At 40.9% G+C, this 27,175-nt stretch overlaps 1 protein-coding gene across 3 annotated transcripts in view; it reads right to left on the minus strand.

The window, feature by feature from the left end:
• The window catches only part of LOC118393623 (rho guanine nucleotide exchange factor 28-like), a 144,582-nt gene that overhangs the window by 100,136 nt on the left and 17,271 nt on the right, over positions 1-27,175 (minus strand). The window lies entirely within an intron of this gene.

Below are 27,175 nucleotides of genomic sequence, written 5' to 3' on the forward strand. Positions count from 1 at the left end.
TCCAACCATTCGGGAGATATAGGTTGTCAAAGTTGATAAGTTTTGCATAGCCCATCCCATCACTTGTTCAAATCAACATGAGTGAGGTCAAAAAGGTGATTGATTTCATGTGGAACAACACACAGACAATTAGAAACACATCCCACTATATCATACAGAAAATAGACGTGGAATTGTAGATGTACAACATCAATATACATTTCTGTTAAAATATGAGGGCAATTTCAGTATTATGGACATTACTGAATAGTTAGGCTGAATATAGTATACAAGGTCAGGCACCACACTCTAACATGTAATTTTTTCCGCTTTATATGCAGTTCCTGTCAAAGGTTTGGACAACCTACTCATTCAATGTTTTTTCTTAATAAAAAAAAACTATTTTCCACATTGTAAAATAACACGTGGAATAATGTAGTAACAAATAAAGTGTTGAACAAATCAAAATATATTTTATATTTGAGATTCTTCAAAGTAGCCACCCTTTGCCTTGATGACAGCTTTGCACGCTCTTGGCATTCTCTCAACCAGCTTATTGAAGTAATCACCTGGAATGCATTTAAATTAACAGGTGTGCCTAGTTAAAAGTTAATTTGTGGAATTTATTTCCTTCTTAATGCATTTGAGCCGATCAGTTGTGTTGTTTTAATTTGATATATTTTTATTTTACCTTTTATTTAACTAGGCAAGTCAGTTAAGAACAAATTCTTATTTTCAATAACGGCCTAGGAACAGTGAGTTAACTGCCTGTTCTGGGGCAGAACGACTTGTCAACTCGGGGATTTGAACTTGCAACCTTGTGACAAGGTAGGGATGGTATACAGATGATAGCCCTATTTGGTAAATGACCAAGTCCATATTATGGCAAGAACTGCTCAAATAAGCAAAGAAAAATGACAATCCATCATTACTTTAAGAAATGAAGCTCAGTCAATCCGGAAAATGTCAAGAACTTTGAACGTTTCTTCAAGTGCAGTCGAAAAAAAACATCTAGAGCTATGATGAAACTGGCTCTATTGAGGATCGCCACAGGAAAGGAAGACCCAGAGTTAGAGTTAACTGCACCTCAAATTGCAGCCCAAATAAATGCTTCAGAGTTCAAGTAACAGACACATCTCAACATCAACTGTTCAGAGGAGACTGCATGAAACAGGCCTTCGTGTTCGAATTGCTGCAAAGAAACCACTACTAAAGGACACCAATAATTAGAAGAGACTTGCTTGGGCCACGAAACATGAGCAACTGGTGGAAATCTTTTCTTTGGTCTGAGGAGTCCAAATTTGAGATTTTTGTTTCCAACCACCATGTCTTTGTGAGACTCAGAGTAGGTGAATGGATGCTCTCCATATGTGTGGTTCCCATCGTGAATTGTGGAGGAGGAGGTGTGATGGTGTTGGGGTGCTTTGGTGGTGACACTGTCTGCTTTATTTAGAATTCAAGGCACACTTAACCAGCATGGCTACCACAGTATTCAACAGTGATACACCATCGCATCTGGTTTGTGCTTAGTGGGACTATCATTTCTTTTCAACAGGACAAGACCCAACACACCTCCAGGCTGTGTAAGGGCTATTTGACCAAGAAGGAGAGTGATGGAGTGCTGCATCAGATGACTTGGACTCCACAATCACCCGAGCTAAACCCAATTGAGATGGTTTGGGATGAGTTGAAAAACAGAGTGAAGGAAAAGCAGCCAACAAGTGCTCAGCATGTGGGAATTCCTTCAAGAATGTTTGAAAATAATTCCAGGTGTGGCTGGTTGAGAGAATGCCAAGAGTGTGCAAAGCTGTCATCAAGGCCGAAGGTGGCTACGTTGAAGAAACTCAGATATAAAATATTTGTATAACACTTTTTCGATACTACATTATTCCATATGTGTAATTTCATAGTTTTGATGTCTTCACTATTATTCTACAATGTAGAAAATAGTAAAAAAATAAAGAAAAACCCTTGAATGGTAGGTGTTTCCAAATTTTTGACTGGTACTGTATATCAAAATTAAGCTTTATCAGTTGAATGTAGACACAAATACATATATATAAAAAATATTACAATCTTTCTGAAATACTGTAACAAAATATGCAAATGAGACAATATGCTTGTGCTTACACGGCCAATCCACTTTTCTGAATTCTGAATATTTGGTATGATTTCATTTTTTTTTAAACTACAGAAGGGTGTACTCAGTGATATAGTGGGTTCTATACACAGGTGTATGCCGTATCCACACTTTTTGTCCAGTGGGCATTGCATATAAAATATATAACGCAACATGTAAAGTGACTGTTCCCATGTTTCATGAGCTGAAATAAAAGATCCCAGAAATGTTCCATAAGCACAAAAAGCTCTAACATCGCTGTTAGAGAGCATTTCTCCTTTCCCAAGTTTCATGACTGTCCCGTGAGGATCAGAGTGGGTCAGATCAGCTTGGCAATGACTGACAATAACCAGACCCTCTCTCGCCCGGAAAGGGGGGGGGGGGGTTTGACACCTCCACCCCGGTCATAAATTTAAGCAGTAGAGAACTTTTCCCTCTACCCGTTTCAACCAAAGTAATGCATTTGTCTCCAGAGACTGTTGACCGCCCAAAACTCTAAAAGTAGAAAATGGAACACGAATTCTAACATGGGGAATGTGGGAAATTATCAGTGGAGGACTATGGAAAACTAATGTCATATTGTTTTTCATTTTGTAATGTTATTAAAAAACTGTATGGACCAAATACTGTAACTTGGAAAGGATACCCCTTTATCTGTCAAGTTTTCATCCAATATGCTGTGAATACAATAAGAAAAGTGATTAAGATATTTGTGTTAAGATAGGAATGGGATTTCAGTTTTGTAATTACATAATAGTTTTTGATATCCATTGCCCAGTAACTAACTAGCCACGCTCAGAGTGAGGTCAGAGATCTTGTCAGCATGACGGAATGGACCTTTTTTTTTACCAAGAGTGTATAAAGTCTTGGAAGAGGAATCCACTTTTAGACCAGGAAATGTGAGGTGTAGAGCTACATGTTTTAAATTAGTCAAACTCTGAACCTCAACACGAGGTGAAGAAACAAACTCACCTTCCTTTAGACCAGAGAGACGAAGAGCTGCAGCTCATGTCCATCGTGGTCTGAATCCTGAATACCAACACGAGGAGGAACGAAGAGAAGCTCATCTCAGACAATCACTGGGACAGCTGATTAGCGGTCTTAATAACCTCTTAGAGGTTAGGGTGCATTTTTTCAACTTTTTGATAAAAATCGTGCAAAATTTCAACGTCCTGCTACTCATGCCAGGAATATAGTATATGCATATGATTATTATGTGTGGATAGAAAACACGCTGAAGTTTATAAAACTGGTTAAATCATGTCTGTGACTATAACAGAACTTGTGTAGCAGGCAAAACCCCAAGGAAAAACTGTTCAGTAAAAAGAAAAAAAATCTCTCCGCCAGTTCCCTGTATTGTCTATGTCAAGGGAAATTAGATAGCGCCCAGTTTACAGTTCCTACAACTTCCACACGATGTCGCCAGTCTTGGGAATTGGGTTGAAGTTAATCTTTGGTGAAATGAAGAATAGGCACTTCCTGTCAGAGGTTACACTGTGGATAGTTATGAAAGAGAGAAAATCGTCCATGATTTGTTCACTTGCTGCTATTGAATACAGATCGCCCCGTCATCAATTTGATTGATTATTAACGTTTAAAAATACCTACAGTTGGATTACAAAAGTAGTTTGAAGTATTTTGGCAAAGTTTATAGGCAACTTTTTAATTTTTTTGTAATGACGTTGCGTTTTGGAAAGCTGTTTTTTTCTGGATCAGATGGGCTTTATAAATGGACATTTTGGGTATACATGGACAGAATTAATCGAAAAAAAATAACCAATTATGATGTTTATGGGACATATTGGAGTGCCAACAAAGAAGCTCGTCAAAGGTAATGCATGTTTTATATTTTATTTCAGCGCTTTGTGTAGCGCCGGCTACGCTAATTCTTTTGTTTACGTCTCGTTCAGGTATTTCGGGGGGGTGCATGCTATCAGATAATAGCTTCTCATGCTTTCGCCGAAAAGCATTTTAAAAATCGGACATATTGGCTGGATTCACAACGAGTGTAGCTTTAATTGAGTACCCCGCATGTGTGATTTAATGAAAGTTTGAGTTTTATCGAGTACTATTTGAATTTGGCGCTATGCATTTCCCCAGGCTATTGGCCAGGAGAGACGCTAGCGTCTCAGTAGCCGTAATAGGGTCAGATATCGAGAATAAGTGAGACTATCCTACAACGCTCATCACCAATGCGAACCGTTGACATGGCTGGTTATCTTCCAGAGTGAACAACATTAGCCTTGCCCTATTAAAAACACTCACAAAATTTGAGTTTGCTATTCAGAAGAAGCATTGCCTGATGTGAACCATGCTTGGAACAAAAGAGATCTCAGAAGACCTAAGATTAAGAAGTGTTTACTTGCATAATGCTGGAAAGGGTTACAAAAGTATCTCTAAAAGCCTTGATGTTCATCAGTCCATGGTAAGACAAATGATCTATAAAAATGGATAATGTTTAGCACTGTTGCTACTCTCCCTAGGAGTGGCCATCCTGCAAAGATGACTGCAAGAGCACAGTGCAGAATTCTCAATGAGGTTAAGAAGAATCCTAGAGTGTCAGCTAAAGACTTACAGAAATCTCTGGAACATGCTAACACCTCTGTTGACGAGTCTACCATACATAAAACACAAAATAAGAATGGAGTCATGGGAGGACACCACAGAAGAAGACACTGCTGCCCCAAAAAAACATTGCTGCTCATCTGAAGTTTGCAAAAGTGCACCTGGATGTTCCACAGCACTACTGCCAAAATATTCTGTGGACAGATGAAACTACAGTTGAGATGTTTCGAATTAACACACAACACTGTGTGGAAAAAAAAGCCACACCAACATCAAAACTGCATCCCAACTGTAAAGTATGGTGGAGGGCGCATCATGGTTTGGGGCTGCTTTGCTGCCTTAGTGCCCGGACAGCTTGCTATCAACGACTGCTATCATCAACGGAAAAATGAATTCCCAAGTTTATCAAGCCATTTTGCAGGAGAATGTTAGAGTATCTGTCCGTCAATTGAAGCTCAACAGAAGTTGGGTGATGCAACAGGACAACAACCCAAAACACAGAAGTAAATCAACAACAGAATGGCTTCAACAGAAGAAAATACGCCTTTTGGAGTGGCCCATTAAGAGTCCTGACCTCAACCCGATTGAGATGTTGTGGCATGACCTCAAGAGAGCAGGTCACACCAGACATCCCAAGAATATTGAGTAACTGAAACAATTTTGTAAAGAGGAATGGTCCAATATTCCTCCTGACCATTATGCAGGTCTGATCCACAACTACAGAAAATGTTTGTTTGAGGTTATTGCTGCCAAAGGAGGGTCAACCAGTTATTAAATCCAAGGGGTCACAGACTTGTTTACACAGTGGATTCAGTAAAACGTATAATTGTGTGTTGTGAGTTTAAGCAGACTGCTTTTGTCTATTGTTGTGACCAAGAAGTTCAGATCAAATTGTATTACCAATTTATGCAGTAATCCAGGTATTTCCAAAGGCTTCACATACTTTTTCTTGCCACTGTACAGTCCTGGCCAAAAGTTTTGAGAATGACACAAATATACATTTTCAAAGTCTGCTGCCTCAGTTTGTATGATGGCAATTTGCATATAGTGCAGAATGTTCAGATGAATTGCACTTAATTGCCAAGTCCCTCTTTGCCATGCAAATGAACTGAATCCCCAAAAACATGTCCACTGCATTTCAGCCCTGCCACAAAAAGACCAGCTGACATCATGTCAGAGATTCTCTAGTTAACACAGGTGTGAGTGTTGATGAGGACAAGGCTGGAGATCACTCTGTCATGCTGATTGAGTTCGAATAACAGACTGGAAGCTTCAAAAGGAATGTGATGCTTGGAATCATTGTTCTTCCTCTGTCAAACATGGTTACCTGCAAGGAAACACGTGACGTTGTCATTGTTTTGCACAAAAAGGGCTTCACAGGCAAAGATATTGCTGCCAGTAAGATTGCACCAAAATCAACCATTTATCGGATCATCAAGAACTTCAAGGAGACAGTCTCCTAAAGTTGATTCAGCTGCGGGATCGGGGCACCACCAGTACAGAGCTTGCTCAGGAATGGCAGCAGGCAAGTGTGAGTGCATCTGCATGCAAAGTGAGTGGAAAACGTTTGGAGGACGGCCTGGTGTCAAGAAGGGCAGCAAAGAAGCCACCTCTCCAGAAAAAACATCAGGGACAGACTGATATTCTGCAAATGTACATGGATTGGTCTGCTGATAACTGGAAAGTAATTTTCTCTGATGAATCCCCTTTCGGGGCATCCGGAAAAAAGCTTGTCTGGAGAAGACAAGGTGAGCGCTACCATTAGTCCTGTGTCATTCCAACAGTAAAGCATCCTGAGACCATTCATGTGTGGGGTTAATTCTCAGCCAAGGGAGTGGGCTCACTCACAATTTTTCCTAAGAACACAGCCATGAATAAAGAATGGTTACAACACATCTTCCGAGAGCAACTTCTCCCAACCATCCAGGAACAGTTTGGTGACGAACAATGCCTTTTCCAGCATGATGGAGCACCTTGCCATAAGGCAAAAGTGATAAATAAGTGGCTCGGGGAACAAACAAAAAAATCTATATTTTGGGTCCATGGCCCGGAAACTCCCCGGACCTTAATCCCATTGAGAACTTGTGGTCAATCCTCAAGATGCAGGTGGACAAACAAAACCCCACAAATTCTGACAAACTCCAAGCATTGATTATGCAAGAATGGGCTGCCATCAGTCAGGGTCTTGACCAGACTGCAGTTTGGCATCGTAACCAACTTCAGTGGGCAAATTCTCACCTTCACTGGCACACTCTTCACAGATGAATCCTTGTTTCAACTTTACATGGCAGATGACAGACAGCGTGTATGGGGTTGTGTGGACGAGCTGTTTGCCAATGTCAACGTTGTGAACAGAGTGCCCCACGGTGGCGGTATGTTATAAGCTACGGACAATAAACACAATTGCATTTTATCGATGGCAATTTGAATGAACAGAGATACCGTGACAAGATCCTGAGGCCCATTCATCTGCCACCATCACCTCATGTTTCAGCATGATAATGCATGGCCCCATGTCGTGCATTACACAATTCCTGGAAGCTGAAAATGTCCCAGTTCTCACCAGACACGTCACCCATTGAGTATGTTTGGGATGCTCTGGATCGATAGCATGTTCCAATTCCTGCCAATATCCAGCAACATTGCACAGCCATTGAAGAGGAGTGTGACAACATTCCACAATCAACATCCTAATCAACTCTATGTGAAGGAGATGTGTTGCGCTGCATGAGGCAAATGGTGGTCACACCAGATACTGACTGGTTTTCTGAAACACAGCCTTACCTTTTTTTAAGGTACACTATGTATATGTATGTCGATACCCCTTCAAATTAGTGGATTTGATAGATTGCCACCTTTCCAGTCAGTTCTTCAAATTTCTGCCCTGCTAAAGTTTCCCCGGTCAACTATAAGTTCTGTTATTGTGAAAGGGAAACGTCAATGAGCAACAACGGCCCAGCCGCAAAGTGGTAAGCAATACCAGCTCACATAACTGGCCCGTCGAGTGCTGAAGTGCGTAGCGCATAAAAATGGTCTGAACTCAGTTGCAACACTCACTAAATCAAATCAAATTTATTTGTCACATACACATGGTTAGCAGATGTTAATGCGAGTGTAGCGAAATGCTTGTGCTTCTAGTTCCGACAATGCAGTAATAACCAACAAGTAATCTAACTAACAATTCCAAAACTACTGTCTTATACACAGTGTAAGGGGATAAAGAATATGTACATAAAGATATATGAATGAGTGATGGTACCGAGCAGCATAGGCAAGATACAGTAGATGGTATCGAGTACAGTATATACATATGAGATGAGTATGTAAACAAAGTGGCATAGTTAAAGTGGCTAGTGATACATGTATTACATAAGGATGCAGTAGATGATATAGAGTACAGTATATACGTATGCATATGAGATGAATAATGTAGGGTATGTAAACATTATATTAGGTAGCATTGTTTAAAGTGGCTAGTGATATATTTTACATCATTTCCCATCAATTCCCATTATTAAAGTGGCTGGAGTTGAGTCAGTGTCAGTGTGTTGGCAGCAGCCACTCAATGTTAGTGGTGGCTGTTTAACAGTCTGATGGCCTTGAGATAGAAGCTGTTTTTCAGTCTCTCGGTCCCGGCTTTGATGCACCTGTACTGCCCTCGCCTTCTGGATGATAGCGGGGTGAACATGCAGTGGCTCGGGTGGTTGTTGTCCTTGATGATCTTTATGGCCTCCCTGTAACATCAGGTGGTGTAGGTGTTCTGGAGGACAGGTAGTTTGCCCCCGGTGATGCGTTGTGCAGACCTCACTACCCTCTGGAGATGTTGGGGGCGGAGCAGTTGCCGTACCAGGCGGTGATACAGCCCGACAGGATGCTCTCGATTGTGCATCTGTAGAAGTTTGTGAGTTCTTTTGGTGACAAGCCAAATTTCTTCAGCCTCCTGAGGTTGAAGAGGCGCTGCTGCGCCTTCTTCACAATGCTGTCTGTGTGAGTGGACCAATTCAGTTTGTCTGTGATTTGTATGCCGAGGAACTTAAAACTTACTACCCTCTACACTACTGTTCCATTGATGTGGATAGGGGGGTGTTCCCTCTGCTGTTTCCTGAAGTCCACAATCATCTCCTTAGTTTTGTTGACGTTGAGTGTGAGGTTATTTTCCTGACACCACACTCCGAGGGCCCTCACCTCCTCCCTGTAGGCCGTCTCGTCGTTGTTGGTAATCAAGCCTACCACTGTTGTGTCGTCCGCAAACTTGATGATTGAGTTGGAGGCGTGCGTGGCCACGCAGTCGTGGGTGAACAGGGAGTACAGGAGAGGGCTCAGAACGCACCCTTGTGGGGCCCCAGTGTTGAGGATTAGCGGGGTGGAGATGTTGTTGCCTACCCTCACCACCTGGGGGCGGCCCGTCAGGAAGTCCAGTACCCAGTTGCACAGGGCGGGGTCGAGACCCAGGGTCTTGAGCTTGATGACGAGCTTGGAGGGTACTATGGTGTTGAATGCCGAGCTGTAGTCGATGAACAGCATTCTCACATAAGTATTCCTCTTGTCCAGATGGGTTAGGGCAGTGTGGCAGTGTGGTTGAGATTGCATCGTCTGTGGACCTATTTGGGCGGTAAGCAAATTGGAGTGGGTCTAGGGTGTCAGGTAGGGTGGAGGTGATATGGTCCTTGACCAGTCTCTCAAAGCACTTCATGATGACGGAAGTGAGTGCTAGCTCAGTTACCTTAGCTTTCTTGGGAACAGGAACAATGGTGGCCCTCTTGAAGCATGTGGGAACAGCAGACTGGTATAGGGATTGATTGAATATGTCCGTAAACACACCGGCCAGCTGGTCTGCGCATGCTCTGAGTGCGCGGCTGGGGATGCCGTCTGGGCCTGCAGCCTTGCGAGGGTTAACACGTTTAAATGTTTTACTCACCTCTACTCTACAGAGTTCCAAACTGCCTCTAGAAGCATCTTCAGCAGAAGAACTTTTCGTTGGGAGCTTCATGAAATGGGTTTCCATGGCCAACCAGCCGCACACAAGCCTAAGATCACCATGCGCACTTGGTTTTACAGTGTATTGTACACTTGGATATGGCAACATTCAGTATAAAGCAAACCACTGTCTTTCTGATTCACCAATATATTTAGTTCGTAAAGGCTCTCCAAAGCAGATTTTTCTTAACCCTAAATAATATACAAGATCAGAGTATTTTTAAATATACCAATTGGTGCTGAAAATTAGATAACTGTGTTTATTTAACTTTGTCAAAGCAACAAAATAACTAGAGTCTTACAATGATGGTGAAACTTGGGAGTATTTTTTGGGAGGGGGCTAGTGGGTTAATATCTTCCTAGAAGTCACAGAGGGTGCACGCAGGGCACTCAGAAGTCTTTTTTCATATTGAAAATCTGATTTATAGAGATGTCCATGTAGTCTATATTAAAGGGCACTTCATTTCATATAACAGGCTTTTAAAATTCTATATTAGTGCATAATTTCTACTAAACATATCAAAGGGATTCAAAAGCATCTCATGGAATGACCCAGTACATGTTAGTTCTGCTGTTGGACGTTGGTTGCAATGCTCTCGTCAAGTTTGTTTATTTGTCATGGAGTCACAAAATGACCAATAACGTATCATATTTGTAGTCGTTTTAATAGCCATTTAAATGCATGTTAATGCTTTTGGTATGCATCAAGTACAATAAAAAAATAATTTTGAGAAAATATATTGAACCGGTGACAGCCTATTGGAATACTTGGAGGCGTGGATTGTTTGGAGCTAGGCTTTGTCTTATACCTTTTTGCCATTCCTTGAGAAGGATTGTCATGCAAGTTAATGTGTGTTCTGTGAATAAAGGTTAAGATTGTACAGTGCCATTTCTGCAGTCTTAATGAGACATAAGTGAACATGATAACAAATAGCCTACTAAAGTTTCACTGTTAAGACAGTCACCATTGCACTACTATATGATTTGGCACATTGTTTTATATTTAAATGCTTGTAGGAATATATTTGTAAAACATTTTTACCAACACACACATATATATGTATATATATGCATTTATATCTATTTATATCTATGCATTTAACATAGAGTACATTCGGAAATAATTCAGAACCCTTGACATTTTCCACATTTTGTTACAGCCTTATTCTAAAACGGACTAAATCACCCCCCTCAATCTACACACAATACCCCATAATGAAAATGCAAAAACAGTTTTAATATTTTGGCAAAAAAATATATAGAAAAAATAAATTGCATTTATTCAGACCTTTTAATCAGTACTTTCTTGAAGCAGCTTTGGCAGCGATTAGCCCCAAGTCCTCTTGGGTATGAAGCTACAAGTTTCTTCCATTCATCTCTGCAGATCCTCTCAAACTCAGGTTGGATGGGGAGTGCTGCTGCAAAGCTATTTTCCATTCTCCCCAGCAATGTTCGTTCGAATTCAAGTCCGGGCTCTGGCTGGGCCACTCAAGGACATTGAGACTTGTCCCGAAGCCACTCCTGTGTTGTCTTGGCTGTGTGATTAGGGTCTTTGCCCCATTGGAAGGTGAACCTTTGCCCCAGTCGGAGGTCCTGAGCAGGTTTTCATCAAGCATCTTGCTGAAATTTGCTCCGTTCATCTTTCCCTTGATCCCGACTATTTTTCCAGTCCCTGCCGCTGAAAAACAGGCCCACAGTATGATGCTGCCACCCCCATGATTCACTGTAGGGATGGTGCCAGGTTGCCTCCAGACGTAACACAAGGCATTCAGGCCAAAGAGTTAAATTTTTGTTTCATCACAACAGAGAATCATCTCTTTTCTCATGGTCTGAGAGTCCTTTAGGTGCTGTCATGTGCCTTTTACTGAGGAGTGGCAACTGTCTGGCCACTCTACCATAAATGCCTGAATGGTGGAGTACTGCAGAGATGGTTGTCCTTCTGGAAGGTTATCCCATCTCCACAGAGAAACTCTGGAGCTCTGTCAGAGTGACCATCGGGTTCTTGGTCACCTCCCCGACCAAAGCCGTTCTCCCCCAATTGTTCAGTTTGGCCAGGTGGCCAGCTCTAGTTTTGGTGGTTCCAAACTTCTTCCATTTAAGAATGATGGACAGCGCAATTGAACAAACACCACCTCTTCCTTCCTAATATGACCTCTGTTCTTGGGGACCTTCAACACTTCAGACATTTTTTGGTACCCTTCTCCAGATCTGTGCCTCTACACAATCATGTCTCGGAGCTCTACGGACAATTCCTTCGACTGCATGGCTTGGTTTTTGCTCTGACATGCATTTCTTCTATGAGATTTTTTTTAACCCCTTTTCTATGATATCCCATTGGTAGTTACAGTTTTGTCCCATCGCCGCAAGTCCCGTACAGACACACGAGAGACACACGAGAGACACACGAGAGACACACGAGAGACACACGAGAGAGAGAGAGAGAGAGAGAGAGAGAGAGAGAGAGAGAGAGAGAGAGAGAGAGAGAGAGAGAGAGAGAGAGAGAGAGAAGGTTGAAAATAGGTAGAAACTAGTACAAATAAAGAAAAACCCTTGAATGAGTAGGTGGTCTGAAACTTCTGACCCGTGGTGTATGTACTGTATTTGTCAACCAGTTTCCCTATATCAATGACTTCTGACCAATATTTCCTTTTCTCTATCTAGGTTAGACCAACAACAGGATCTGGGAGTAACCATGGAGTAACATCCCCTATCACCACAGAAGGGCCAGCTTCCAACTCACTCAAACCGCTCTCATCAGCAAGCTTGCCAACTGTCCTACCAAAACCACTGCCTTGTCTACTAGTACAGTGCCTTGCAAAAGTATTCATCCCCCTTGATGTTAGTACTATTTTTGTTGCATTACAACTTGTAATTTCAATTGATTTTTATTTGGATATCATTTAATGGACATACAAAATAGTCCAAATTGGTGAAGTGATATTAAAAAAATTAAAAAAATAATAAAGTGGTGCGTGCATATGTATTCACCCCATTTTCTTTGAAGCCCTTACATTTTTTATTTATTTATTTTTATTTCACCTTTATTTAACCAGGTAGGTTAGTTAAGAGTAAGTTCTCATTTGCAAATGCGACCTGGCCAAGATACCGCAAAGCAGTTTCACACATTCAACAGAGTTACACATGGAATAAACAAACATGCAGTCAATAATAGAGTAGAAAAGGTCTATATGCTGCATGTGTAAATGAGGTAGGATAATGGAGGCAAGGCAATAAATAGGCCATGGTGGCGAAGTAATTACAATATAGCAATTAAAACACTGGAATGGTAGATGTGCAGAAGATTAATGTGCAAGTAGAGATACTGGGGCGTAAATGAGCAAGAAAAATAAGTAAATAAATAACAGTATGGGGATGAGGTAGTTGGAGGGGATATTTACAAAGGGCTATGTACGGGTGCAGTGGTCTGTGAGCTGCTCTGACAGCTGGTGCCTAAAGTTAGTGAGGGAGATATGAGTCTCCAGCTTCAGTGATTTGTGCAGTTCGTTCTAGTCATTGGCAGCAGAGAACTTGAAGGAAAGGCAGCCAAAGGAAGAATTGGCTTTGGGTGTGGGTGTGGGTGGGTGTTGCTTTGGTGACCAAAGCAACAAGAGCAACATCATTGATGTATACAGAGAAGAGTCGGCCTGAGAATTGAACGCTGTGGCACCCACATAGAGACTACCAGAGATCCAGACAACAGGCCCTCCGATTTGACACACTGAACTCTATCAGAGAAGTCTGTTGAGTCTGCCGATAAGAATGTGGTGATTGACGAGAGTCGAAAGTCGTGGCCAGGTCGATGAATACGGCTGCACATTAATGTCTCTTATCAATGGCGGTTATGATATCGTTTAGGACCTTGAGCATGGCTGAGGTGCACCCATGACCAGCTCTGAAACCAAATTGCATAGAGGAGAAGGTACGGTGGGATTCAAAATGGTCGGTGATCTGCTTGTTAACTTGGCTTTCGAAGACCTTCGAAAGGAAAGGTAGAATAGATATAGGTCTGTAGCAGATTCAGATTTTGCAGCTCTTTCAGAACATCAGCTATCTGGATTTGGGTGAAGGAGAAATGGGGGAGTCTTGGACAAGTTGCTGTGGAGGGTGGAGAGCTGTTGATCGTGGAAGGGGTAGCCAGGTGAAAAGCACGGCCAGCCGTAGAAAAACGCTTATTGAAATTCTCCACAGAGCTGGGATTACGGAAGCGTGGCCAGGAAAATACCATTGCTTAACATCGTATGGTATAGGGGACGGTTGCGTCCCACTTGGGCAAAAAACAGGGAAAATGGAGCGCAGCAAATTAGAAACAAAAATTATATAAAAATCTAACTTTCATTAAATCACACTTGTAAGATACTCAATTAAAGCTGCACTCGTTGTGAATCCAGCCAACATGTCAGATTTTTAAAAGGCTTTTCGGCGAAAGCATAAGAAGCCATTATCTGATGATGGCACAATAGTAAACAAAGAGGGTAGCATATTTCAATCCTACAGGCGCTACACAAAACGCAGAATGAAATATAAAACATGCATTACATTTGACGAGCTTCTTTTGTTGGCACTCCAATATGTCCCATAAACATCACAATTGATCATTTTGTTCGATTAATTCCGTTCATATATATCCAAATGTCCATTTATTTGAAGCGTTTGATCCAGAAAAAAACTGCTTCCAAAAAACGCAACGTCACTACAAAATATTTCAAAAGTTGCCTATAAACTTTGCCAAAAAATTTCAAACTACTTTTGTAATACAACTTTAGGTATTTTTAAACGTTAATAAATCGATCAAATTGTAGACTGGTCTGTGTTCAATACAGGAAGACAACAAACCAACGCTACTTTTCATGTCTTGTGCACTCTCAACAGCGTTACCCAGTTCCTAGATGGCCTACTTCTTCATTGCACAAATGAATAACCTCAACCAAATTCCAAAGACTGGTGACATCCAGTGGAAGCGGTAGGAACTGAAAACAGGTTCCTAAGAAATATCATTTGCCAATGAGACAGACAGAGACCAAAAAAAAAAATTCTGAAAGGTTAGTCCTCAGGGTTTTGCCTACTACATAACCTGTTGATCCTACCCCCTACTTTTTCGAACATTCTGTTAAAAATCGCACTGCTACTCATGCCAGGAATATAGTATATGCATATGATTAGTATGTGTGGATAGAAAACACTCAGACGTTTCTAAAACTGGTTAAATCACGGCTGTGACTATAACAGAACGTGCGTTTCATCGAAAAGCGCAGGAAAATCTGATCACTGAAAATTGGAAAATATATCAATGCGCCACTTGAATGTATTGTTGAATGGGAACCACATTACCTGGAGCCGAGATTGCAATTCCTACAGCTTCCACACGATGTCACGTGTCTTGTCAATTGCCTAGGCTTTGTTTCTTGGTCAAACGAAGAAGAGACAGCCCATTTCTTCCGGTCTCCGACCGGATATTTTGGTTGAGATTTATCCGGACATTATTTCAAGACGGAGAGCTATAGAATATACATCGCCTCGTGATCAATTTGATTGATTATTAACGTTTACTAATACCTAAAGTTGCATTACAAAAGTATTTCGAAGTGTTTTGTGAAAGTTTATCGTCGACTTTTTTAATTTTAAAAAATGACGTTGCGTTATAAAACGCTGTTTTTTTCCTTGATCACACAGTCTTCATAGATCGATATCTAGGCTATATATGGACCGATTTAATCGACAAAAAGACCCAATAGTGATGTTTATGGGACATCTAGGAGTGCCAACAAAGAAGATCGTCAAAGGTAATGAATATTTTATGTTTTATTTCTGCATTTTGTGTAGCGCCGACTATGCTAATTATTTTGTTTACGTCCCCTGCTGGTCTTTAGGGGTGTTGCATGCTATCAGATAATAGCTTCTCATGCTTTCGCCGAAAAGCATTTTAAAAACCTGACTTGTTGGCTGGATTCACAACGAGTGTAGCTTTAATTCAGTACCCTGCATGTGTGTTTTAATGAACATTTGAGTTTTAACGAGTGCTATTAGCATTTAGCGTAGCGCATTTGCATTTCCAGATGTCTAGATGGGACGCCTGCGTGTCGGGTCGACCTAAGAGGATAAGTTCTGTTATACTCACAGACATGATTCAAACAATTTTAGAAACTTCAGAGTGTTTCTATCCAAATCCACTAATAGTATGCATATCTTATATTCCTGGCATGAGTAGCAGGAAGTTGAAATTGGGCATGCTATTTATCCAAAAGCAAAAATGCTGCCCCCTATACCGTAAGAAGTTTTAAAGACAAAAATAAGCAAACATGTTTGGTGTTCTGTGTGGGAGACTATGTGGGAGACTCCCCAAACATTTAGAAGAAGGTACTCTGGTCATAGGAGTCTAAAATTGAGCTTTTTTGCCATCAAGTAAAACACTGTCTGGCGCAAACCCAACACCTCTCATCACCCCGAGAATACCATGCTTTTCATCGGCAGGGATTGGGAAACTGGTCAAAATTGAAGGAATGAAAATACAGGGAAATTCTTGAGGGTAACCTGTTTCAGTCTTCAAGAGATTTGAGCCTGGGACGGAGGTTCACCTTCCAGCAGGACAATGACCCTAAGCATACTGCTAAAGCAACAGTCGAGTGGTTTAAGGGGAAACTTAAATGCCTTGGAGTGGCCTAGTCAAAGCCTAGACCTCAATCCAATTGAGAATCTGTGATATGACTTAAAGACTGCTGTACACCAGCGGAACCCATCCAACTTGAAGGAGCTGGAGCAATTTTGTCTTGATGAATGGACAAAAATCCCAGTGACTAGATGTGCCAAGCTTATAGAGACATAACCCAAGAGTCTTGCAGCTGCAATTGCTGCAAAAGGTGTTTCTACAGAGTATTGACTTTGGGGGGGGTGAATAGTTATGCACACTCAAGTTATTTTTTGTGTGTCTTATTTCTTGTTTGTTTCACAACAAAATATGAAAAATGCCAAAGGGGGTGAATACTTTTGCAAGCCACTGTATATTCCCAACAGTCATCTAGATCAGTAGCAGTGGGATGCTCAATCTCACAGCTTTTCAACCTAACCCAATAAACTAATGACAATTGTTTATGCCATATATCCAAAAGCATCTCACCTGCATCCACTAGTATGGCATGTACAGATGTTGATTTAAATGCACCAATACACATTCTTATAGCTTTTTACTGGATTCTGTCGAGCTTCTGAAGCCAAATCGTCGCCGCTGTTTCATAAACTATACACCCGTAATAATTTATCGTCCTGATCAGAGCTCTATGAAGATCCATCAACGATTGTCTGTCAGCACCCATCGACATGCACTGTCAACCGGGACCTAAGACAGGTGTGTGCTTTTCCAAATCATGTCAAAACAATTTAATTTGCCACAGGTGGACTCCAATCAAGTTGTAGAAACATGGATGATCAAGGATGATCAATGGAAACAGGATGCACCTGAGCTCAATTTCAAGTCCCATAACAAAAGGGTCTGAATACTTTATACATTTGCAAAAATGGCTAAAAACCTGTTTTCACCTTGTCATTATGGGGAATTGTGTGTAGATGAATGAGGGGAAACAATATTTAATCAATTTTAGAATAAGGCTGTAACATAACAAAATGTGGAAAAAGGGAAGGGGTCTGAATACTTACCGAATGCACTGTACATGGCTTTCTTTAATTCATCCCTAATATTCTGGAACGTTCTCTCCATATGTTCTAGTGTATGTTGAGAAAATCTAAATTAAAAAGGTACTTAAGTGATGGCTTTAGATAAATGTACTGAAAACCCTATTGAATTCAAACTCCACAAGAACATCTGTTGGCCAGCAAGTGGAGAGGGTTTTCAGCGGCTAAATTTAATTTAGGGAACAATGTACAATTACTGCTGAAACTAGCTATGTGTACTCCAGGATGTTGGCTTTTCACTGTTGACGTTAAGACTGGTGTTTTGCAGGTATTTCTTAATGAAGCTGCCTGACTTGTGAGGCGTCTGTTTCTCAAACTAGACACTAATGTACTTGTCCACTTGCTCAGTTGTACACCGGGATCTCCCACTCCGCTTTCTATTCTGGTTAGAGCCTGTTTGCGCAGTTCTGTGAAGGGAGTAGTACTCAGCGTTGTATGAGATCGTCAGTTTCTTGGCAATTTCTCACATGGAATAGCCTTAATTTCTCAGAACAACAATAGACTGACAAGTTTCAGAACCCACAAATGCTGATGCGCCAGATACTCAACTAGTCTAAAGGCTAGTTTTATTACTTATTTAATCAGCACAGTTTTCAGCCACGCTAACATAATTGCGAAAGGGTTTTCTAATGATCAATTAGCCTATTAAAATGATCAACTTGGATTAGCTAACACAATGTGCCATTGGCACACAGGAGTGAGGGTTGCTGATAATGGGCCTCTGTACGCCTATGTAGATATTCCGTAAAGAATCTGCCATTTCCAGCTACAATAGTATTTTGCAAGATGAACAATGTCTACTCTGCATTTCTGATCAATTTTATGTTGTTTTAAAGGACAGAAAATTTAATTTTCTTTCAAAAACAAGAACATGTCTAAGTGACACCAAACTTTTGAACGGTAGTGTTTAGGTGTATCTACCCAACAATTGCTTCTGTAAAAGTCTGAATCCTACATGACCTAGTACACACACCATGTGGTGAGTGCACAAGCTTCTGAATCTAAGATTTGATCAATATCCAACACCAAAAACCGTTAGCAATTTTACTGATTTCACAACGCTGAAAAAGAATAGACAATGAAAATACCATATATAACCTTGATGAAAGTTAGCTATACAGAGATGATCAAGATGATCCAATGTGAGGTGCATGTTGTTTTACAAAAACGTTTCTTAAACATTATGAACGTTAGATTGCCTGTCCCAGTCTTTACAACACTGTAGAACATGCAAACAAAATTCTAGACACTTCAATTTGGTCTGTATTGCTTCATTAATATCTCATCTTCATCATTCAAATGGGGGGGCAGTTGTGAGCCAAGAAATATGATTAACTGAAAAGCCTTTAAGACTTGGCCTCCTACTCTGAAATGGACAAAAATCATGCAATTTCCTACTTAAACTTTTAAAATAAAGCATGATCCCAACATATAGACCTTAAGGATAAGTGTAAACAGGTTTTAATTGAGAAATTACAATTATTTGGGCATGCGCAGGTTGACTATTCCACAGAATCACCCATGAATATCCATAGTTTTTTTCAGATTTAGAATGGCTGCAGTGTATGAGACCAGTGTCTACAGGAAGAGAATGAGACAGTTTAATATATTGCCCACAGCGAATGATGTGATGTATTTCTGCTGTGCGCATCCAGACCCCTGTTCCTGATCTGCTGTGATCAGTGGTCACTTCCTGAACAGAGACATCGGCACAGCATCTGTCTCCATTACAACAAGCAGCATATTCATCAGAGAGAGAGAAAGAGCAAGAACAGACTCCCTGGTGCCTCACCATGCCTCTAATAACCCACTTCATTCACCTCAACTACCTTTCACTCTGGGTCAATGTATACAATTATTGTCTATTGTTACAGCATTGCCATGAGCAAATAAAATGTATACCAAAATAAAATTGATAGAATTTGAGATGCAGCAAACATCAGTGATAGAAACTAACCTGATCAGAACCAGCCTACCAGTCCTTGTGGCTCCACAGACATTGAGCTGTTCCAACGGCAACTCTCAGTTTGGAGTCATTGACTTCGGAGATCAGGGCCAATATTCATAAAGAGGAGTGCTGATCTTTTTTTGCCTTTTAGATTATAATGAATGGACCTGGAGGGGGGCGATCCTAGATCATTACTCCTAATCTGAGCTGCTCTATGAAATCCAGCCCTGTGGTTTAAGCAGCAACTGGGATCACTGAGACTACCCCAGAGCCATGCACTGACTGCACTGAACCTTGATATCCCTTTAACTAAACTGCAAATTCTCCATTGTAAAACAACCCCCCGAAAAAAACAAAACAAAGTGTTTTTGTAGAACAGAAAACTACACCCATCGTTATCATATTTCCCAGCATGCTCTATTGCAGGTTGAAATCCAGAATGGTTTGTTTCAATATGTTTGTGCATGTACATGAATTGATTAGTCGTATGCCACACAAAGATAAATAATATACATTTTTCTAAACTAATCCAAACAGTTAGATTTTTTGCACTCGTTACTGAAATGTTTGTTACAGTTTATATGCCTTGAGTAGTCTCCTCACAATGTTTCTAAACTTGGAATTCATTCTGATTGTAGGTTGCAGGTTAATACAAATTCCAACTGTTGGATATCCTACTTCTGTCTGGTTCAGGTGATGGGAAACAAAGGCTTTCTGAAGGCTTTGGTGCTTTCACCAAATTGTGTTGAAGAACGGTTTTTCATTATCTTTTCACAATGTACATTAGTGACATCTGCTGGTCAGCAATAAATAGCAGCGCGTGAATATTGCTTTCCCCCCACACTTTTTATCAAAACTCCATGGCGCAGCGATAAATTGTTGGCTTTCAGGAGCCTATTATCAGTTGGAAAACCAGGCTTGCATCTTACATCACGCTTCTCTTTTTTGCCTTCAAGTTGACTGTTTTTTCTAAAACGTAATCTATGGCACTATTTAGGATACTTAAGACAGAAGCTTATACTATACTAAATAAAACAGTGCAGAAAGTGTGGTTTCACAAAACATTAAGTGCGTCTTCAGACGGATTAAACCATATACCCTCACGTAACTGAATGTTCCATAGTTACCTACTCTACCTGCTAAAATACCAGTCAGGTGAAACGTTTTGTACAAAATCCTAATTATATTTGCAGGTACGGTGTACAGTAGAGGTTGGTGTTTGAAAGCAGCTTGGAATCGAAGAAAGCACTGAAAATAAGGTGAAATCAGTGGGATCTCATATTTTGCAACACACAGCTTATGATCAAAAGAAGCGTCAGACGTCATTATTGGCGTACTTCTGATAAAGAGATGCACGCATCGGCACACTGCTTCAAAGTTAGCTTCCTCGGAGCTCCAGTATCAAAACGTAACAACCCTTGCAGGTAGGGTTGCAACATTTTGGTAATTGTCACAAATTCCCAGATTTTCCAGAAATTCTGTTTGGAATATTCCTGGAAACAGAAGCAGGAAATCCAAAATCCTACAACCAGGATTTTTGGAAAATCTGAGGAAAGTCAGACTTTTGCAGCCTTACTTGGAGGCCTGATGTGGCCTGAGGTATGAACTAGGGTACAAAAATACACTTATATAGTGCTCACAAGTTTGTTGTCCTAAAACTAGAAATAAGTACAGTTGAAGTCGGAAGTTTACATACACCTTTGCCAAATACATTTGAAAACTCAGTTTTCACAATTCCTGACATTTAATCAGAGTAAAAATTCCCTGTCTTAGGTCAGTTAGGATCACCACTTTATTTTAAGAACGTGAAATGTCAGAATAATAGTGGAGAGAATTATTTATTTCAGCTTTTATTTCTTTCATCACATTCCCAGTATGTCAGATGTTTACAAACACTCGATTAGTATTTGTTAGCATTGCTTTTTTTAATTGTTTAATTTGGGTCAAACGTTTTGGATAGCCTTCCACAAGCTTCCCACAATAAGTTGGGTGAATTTTGGCCCATTCTTCCTGACAGAGCTGGTGTAACTGAGTCAGGTTTGTAGGCCTCCTTGCTCACACAAGCTTTTTCAATTCTGCCCACAAATCTTCCATAGGATTGAGGTCAGGTCTTTGTGATGGCCACTCCAATACCTTGACTTTAATTTCCTTAAGCCAATTTGCCACAACTTTGGAAGCATGCTTGGGGTCAATGTCCATTTGGAAGACCCATTTGAGACCAAGCTTTAAATTCCTGACTGATGTCTTGATATGTTGCTTCAATATATCCACATCATTTTCCTGCCTCATGAAGCCATCTATTTTGTGAAGTGCACCAGTCCCTCCTGCAGCAAAGCACCCCCACAACATGATGAAGCACGGGGGTGACTGCATGGTTAGGATGGTGTTCTTCGGCTTGCAAGCCTCCCCTTTTTTCCTCCTAACATAACGATGGTCATTATGGCCAAACAGTTATATTTTTATTTCATCAGACCAGAGGCCATTTCTCCAAAAAGTACGATCTGTGTCCCCATGTGCAGTTGCAAACTGTAGTCTGGCTTTTCTTATGGCGAATTTGGAGCAGTGGCTTCTTCCTTGCTGAGCGGCCTTTCAGGTTATGTCGATATAGGACTTGTTTTACTGTGGATATAGATACTTTTGTACCGGTTTCTTCACAAGCTCCTTTGCTGTTGTTCTGTGATTGATTTGCACTTTTCTCTAGGGGACAGAACGCATTTCCTTCCTGAGCGGTATGATGGCTGCGTGGTCCTATGGTGTTTATACTTGCCAGAGGTGGGACCAAGTCATTGTTTTACAAGTTACAAGTAAGTCTCAAGTCTTAGCACTCAGCGCCCAAGTCAAGTCCCAAGTCAAGACAGGCAAGTCCGAGTCAAGTCTCAAGTCTAACTTGACAGGCAAGTCGAGTCCTAAACAAATCATAATGTGCTCTTCACCAAATGTAATACCATTTCATATGTTTAACAAAGAGTAATAGTTTGTATATTACATTTACGCAAATCATGAATGCTTTTAAAAATATCTATATAATTTATTACTTTCCAAATAAATGTTGCATTTCCATGGAAATAGCCATGAGAAAAACTTGTACGCAATCACCCAACCACAATCGCCCAACCTTGTTTTCGGAACATCAGGCAGGATTTAGGCTACCAACTGCCTAGCCAGTTGTAGCTCAATCTTGGGTGCAATGATCATGTTCCCGCACTGACTGACTGTGTGGCGGCTCATTGATTTAACGTTACGCTAGCCTACATGATACCCTAGCAAAGTAATAAAATATATAGTTGTCGGCTATATTAGCCACGACCATTCTTTGTGCAGCTTCAAATGTCGAACAAAGTTGGAAATTGTTGTGCCTCCGTCTGTAATTTTCTTCCCATATGTTTTGCTATTTACAATTTGTTTATTGGTGATACAGCATCGTCTTTATATCTGAAAATAATAATTTGGGTATCCTCTTTCCAAGCGCTCCATCTGAATTCATCCGCCAACGTTCCTCTGCACTATCACCCACAAGTTTTTCTCATCTGGCACAAATTGAATGGCTGCTGTCCGATTCAAACTGTAATTTGTTAAATGAAGAGTTTATGCACTGTACACTTTTTTAAATAACATCATCTTTAATATTTGGGCTTGGAGAGGGTATCAAGTTAAGCCTTATGACACGACCTAAGTCCAAGTCAAGTTATGAGTCATTGGTGTCAAAGTAGAGTTGCAAGTCATCATATTTGTGACTTGAGTGTGACTAAAGTCCAAGTCATGTGACTCGAGTGCACACCTCTGATACTTGTGTACTATTGTTTGTACAGATGAACGTGGTACCTTCAGGTATTTTTAAATTGCTCCCAAGGATGAACCAGAATTGTGGAGGTCTACAATTGTTTTTCTGAGGTCTTGGCTGATTTATTTTGATTTTCCCATGATGTCAAGCAAATAAGCACTGAGTTTGAAGGTAGGCCTTGAAATACATCCACAGATACACCTCCAATTGACTCAAATGATGTCAATTAGCCTATCAGAAAATTCTAAAGCCATGACATAATTTTCTGGAATTTTCCAAGCTGTTTAAAAGGCACAGTCAACTTAGTGTAAACTTCTGACCCACTGGAATTGTGATACTGTGAATTGTAAGTAAAATAATCTGTCTGTAAGCAATTGTTGGAAAGATTACTTGTGTCATGCAAAGTAGATGTCCTAACCGACTTGCCAAAACTATAGTTTGTAAACAAGAAATCTGTCGAGTGTTTAAAAAGCGAGTTTTAATAACTCCAACCTAAGTGCATGTAAACTTCCGACTTCAACTGTACCTCTGGTTCATCCAGCCATTCCTATGGGGGAAGATAATGGAGAAAGAATGGGGTTTTGGGAAAAACGGTGGGATGGAGTTGGTCTGCCTGGTGAAATAAGTTAATTGACCAATAAGAAAACCTTTCAGCTTTCCCCTCCCCACTCAGACAATCGTAGCAAAATTATTGCTTCACAAATTGCGCTTTGCTAAGAAGCTACATGTTTATTTTTTATCATTTTACTTGAGAATAATTACAGTAAAGTACTTCATTGTTACCCAGAAATTATTTGATTGAGATAAATACATCTGAGTTGGATCGTTAAAGGGTACCACTACAGCGGCAAGTGTTTGTACACCTTTAGGAAAAAGGTTTAGATTTGTTCCTAGAGTGTAATATAATAGAGCTCCACAGTGGATGTGTCATGACGCCCATAAAACCAAGCGGTCAAACAGGGAAATGGTTCCAATCATTTTTCCACCATACATTTTTCTCATCGGTAATTTTAGAAACACTTCAAATAAGGGCTGTGTTTCGTGTACGCTAACCCTGGCGTAACGTTTTGATAACCATGTAAATCACTTCTGGACAAGGTGACTTTTATCAATATATTAAGCTCCATTTACTCTCAGATTAGAAAATTATCATAAACATCAAAGTAGACATCATGCAAGTCTACAAATCCTTGCAAGCTCCTTCAAGTTCTCTAGCTGACACCTTTGCTAACAGGTATTGTGTCAATTTAAAACTTGCCGAAGACAGTTCACAGATTATTACTAAATTTAGCTGACAATAGATAGTTAATTTTTTATTTTACCTTTATTTAACCAGGCAAGTCAGTTAAGAACAAATTCTTATTTTCAATGACTGCCTAGGAACACTGGGTTAACTGCCTGTTCAGGGGCAGAACGACAGATTTGTACCTTGTCAGCTCGGGGATTTGAACTTGCAACCTTCCAGAGATTCTTATTTAAAAAAAATATATATTTCACCTTTATTTAACAAGGTAGGCCAGTTGAGAACAAGTTCTCATTTGCAACTGCGACCAGGCCAAGATAAAGCAAAGCAGTGCAACAAAAACAACAGAGAGGCAAACGTACAGTCAATAACACAATAGAAACATCTATGTACAGTGTACGCTAATGTAGTAAGATTAGGCAGTAAGGCAATAAATAGGCCATAGTGGCGAAATAATTAGAATTTATCATTAACACTGGAGTGATAGATGTGCAGATGATGTGCAAGTAGAGATACTGGGGTGCAAAAGAGCAAAAAATAACAATATGGGGATGAGGTAGCTGGATGGGCTATTTACAGATGGGCTGTATACAGATGCAGTGATCGGTAAACTGCTCTGACAGCTGATGCTTAAAGTTAGTGAGGAAGGAAAGTCTCTAACTTCAGTGATTTTGGCAATTCGTTCCAGTCATTGGAAGCAGAACTGGAAGGAAATGCGGCCAAAGTAGGTGTTGGCTTTGGGGATGACCAGTGAAATATACCTGCTAGAGCACGTGCTACGGGTGGGTGTTGCTATGGTGACAAGTGAGCTGAGATAAGGCGGAGCTTTACCTAGCAAAGACTTACAGATGACCTGGAGCCAGTGGGTTTGGCGACAAATATGTAGCAAGGACCAGCCAACGAGAGCATACATGTCGCAGCGGTGGGTAGTATATGGGGCTTTGGTGACAAAATGGAGGGCACTGTGATAGACTGCATCCAATTTTCTGAGTAGAGTCTTGGAGACTATTTTGTAAATGACATTGCCGAAGTCAAGGATTGGTAGGATAGTCCGTTTTACGAGGGTATGTTTGGCAGCATGAGTGAAGAATGCTTTGTTTGCGAAACAGGAAGCCAAATCTAGATTTAACTGTGGATTAGAGATGCTTAATGTGAGTCTGGAAGGAGAGTTTACAGTCTAGCCAGACGCGTATGTGTTTATAGTTGTCCACGTATATTCTAAGTCAGAATCGTCCAGAGTAGTGATGCTAGTCGGGAGGGCGGGTGCGGGCAGCGATCGGTTGAAGAGCATGCATTTAGTTTTACTAGCATTTAAGAACAGTTGGAGGCCACGGAAGGAATGTTGTATGGCATTGAAGCTCGTTTTGAGATTTGTTAACAGTGTCCAGAGGGGCCAGATGTATACAGAATGGTGTTGTCTGCATAGATGTGGATGAAAGAATCACCCACAGCAAGAGCAAAATAATTGATATATACAGAGAAAAGTGTCGGCCCGAGAATTGAACCTTGTGGCACCCCATAGAGACTACCAGAGGTCCGGACAACAGGCCTTCTGATTTGACACACTGAACTCTATCAGAGAGAAGTAGTTAGTGAACCAGGAGATGCAGTCATTTGAGAAACCAATGCTGTTGAGTCTACCGAGAAGAATACGGTGATTGACAGTTGAAAGCCGTGGCCAGGTTGATGAAGATGGCTGCACAGTACTGTCTTATCAATGGCGGTTATGATATCGTGTAGGATCTTGAGCGTGGCTGAGGTGCACCTGTGACCAGCTCTGAAACCAGATTGCTTAGCGGAGAGGTACGGTGGGATTCAAAATGGTCTGTGATCTGTTGGTTCACAGTTAGTCTAGAGTGTCTCCCCATTTCCAATCTTTAGGAATCTCAGACAATACTAAACAGAGGCTGAACAGACTAGTAATAGGGGTTGCAACAATGGCGACGGATATTTTTAAGAATTGTCTAGCCCAGCTGATTTGTATGGATCCAGATATTGGGCAAGTTGCTGCGGGGGGTGCAGAGCTGTTGGCCGGGGTTGGGGTAGCCAGGTGGAAAGCATGGCCAGCCATAGAGGAATGCTTATTGAAATTCTCGATTATCGTTGATTTATCAGTGGTGAAAGTGTTTCCTAGTCTCAGTGCAGTGGGCAGCTTGGAGGAGGTACTCTTACATAAGCCCTACCCTGTTTACAGATCTGAGGAAGCTGAAGGTGTGGGCTTGTGGCACCATTAGTCCCAACAGAGTGGGTTTTATTTCTTTGAATAGCGCACCCTCCAGTTTCAGAGGTTGTCACACTAGCGGGACGCCTAGCCCAAACAAAAGACTCCACTATGCAAGTAACCATTTCAATAGAATGTCACTGCGACAACTGATGATAGACGTAGGTGGTAAATTCATTCTGGCGCTCTACTCTGTTTTCAGAGCACTCTCATCTGAGTGTGCCAGAGTGCAGAATAACTGACGAATTTACAAACGCTCAACACCCGTTGAATACGACCTTTGTCAGTAAACGTTGGCAAAAAAAACATAATTAAATTGTTGCCAACAGCAAAGTTGCAGTCACCAACAACCTGTATAACATATAAAACAGCCTATCCAGCTCTGCTAGGGAGAGAAATGGTCAGTGAGCTGTTCTCTCATTTGTTTCTGTAAGTAGCTAACCAAAGTTTGTCCAGCACCCAAGCTAACTGGCTGAATGCTTGGATCAACCCTACTCTGCCAGACTGTGAAACATTGTCAGATTGTACGTCCGTCAATTCAAAGCTCTGAGTTTACGGGCGGGCTATAGCTTAAGATGGTGTAAACACTGCTGAATGGGTGTCGACAAAGAAGAGCTCTCCAGTGAGTGAACCAAAACATTCAAAGCCCATTTTCTCAA

This window comes from Oncorhynchus keta, chromosome 14 (genome assembly GCF_023373465.1).
Source record: "Oncorhynchus keta strain PuntledgeMale-10-30-2019 chromosome 14, Oket_V2, whole genome shotgun sequence".
NCBI lineage: Eukaryota > Metazoa > Chordata > Actinopteri > Salmoniformes > Salmonidae > Oncorhynchus > Oncorhynchus keta.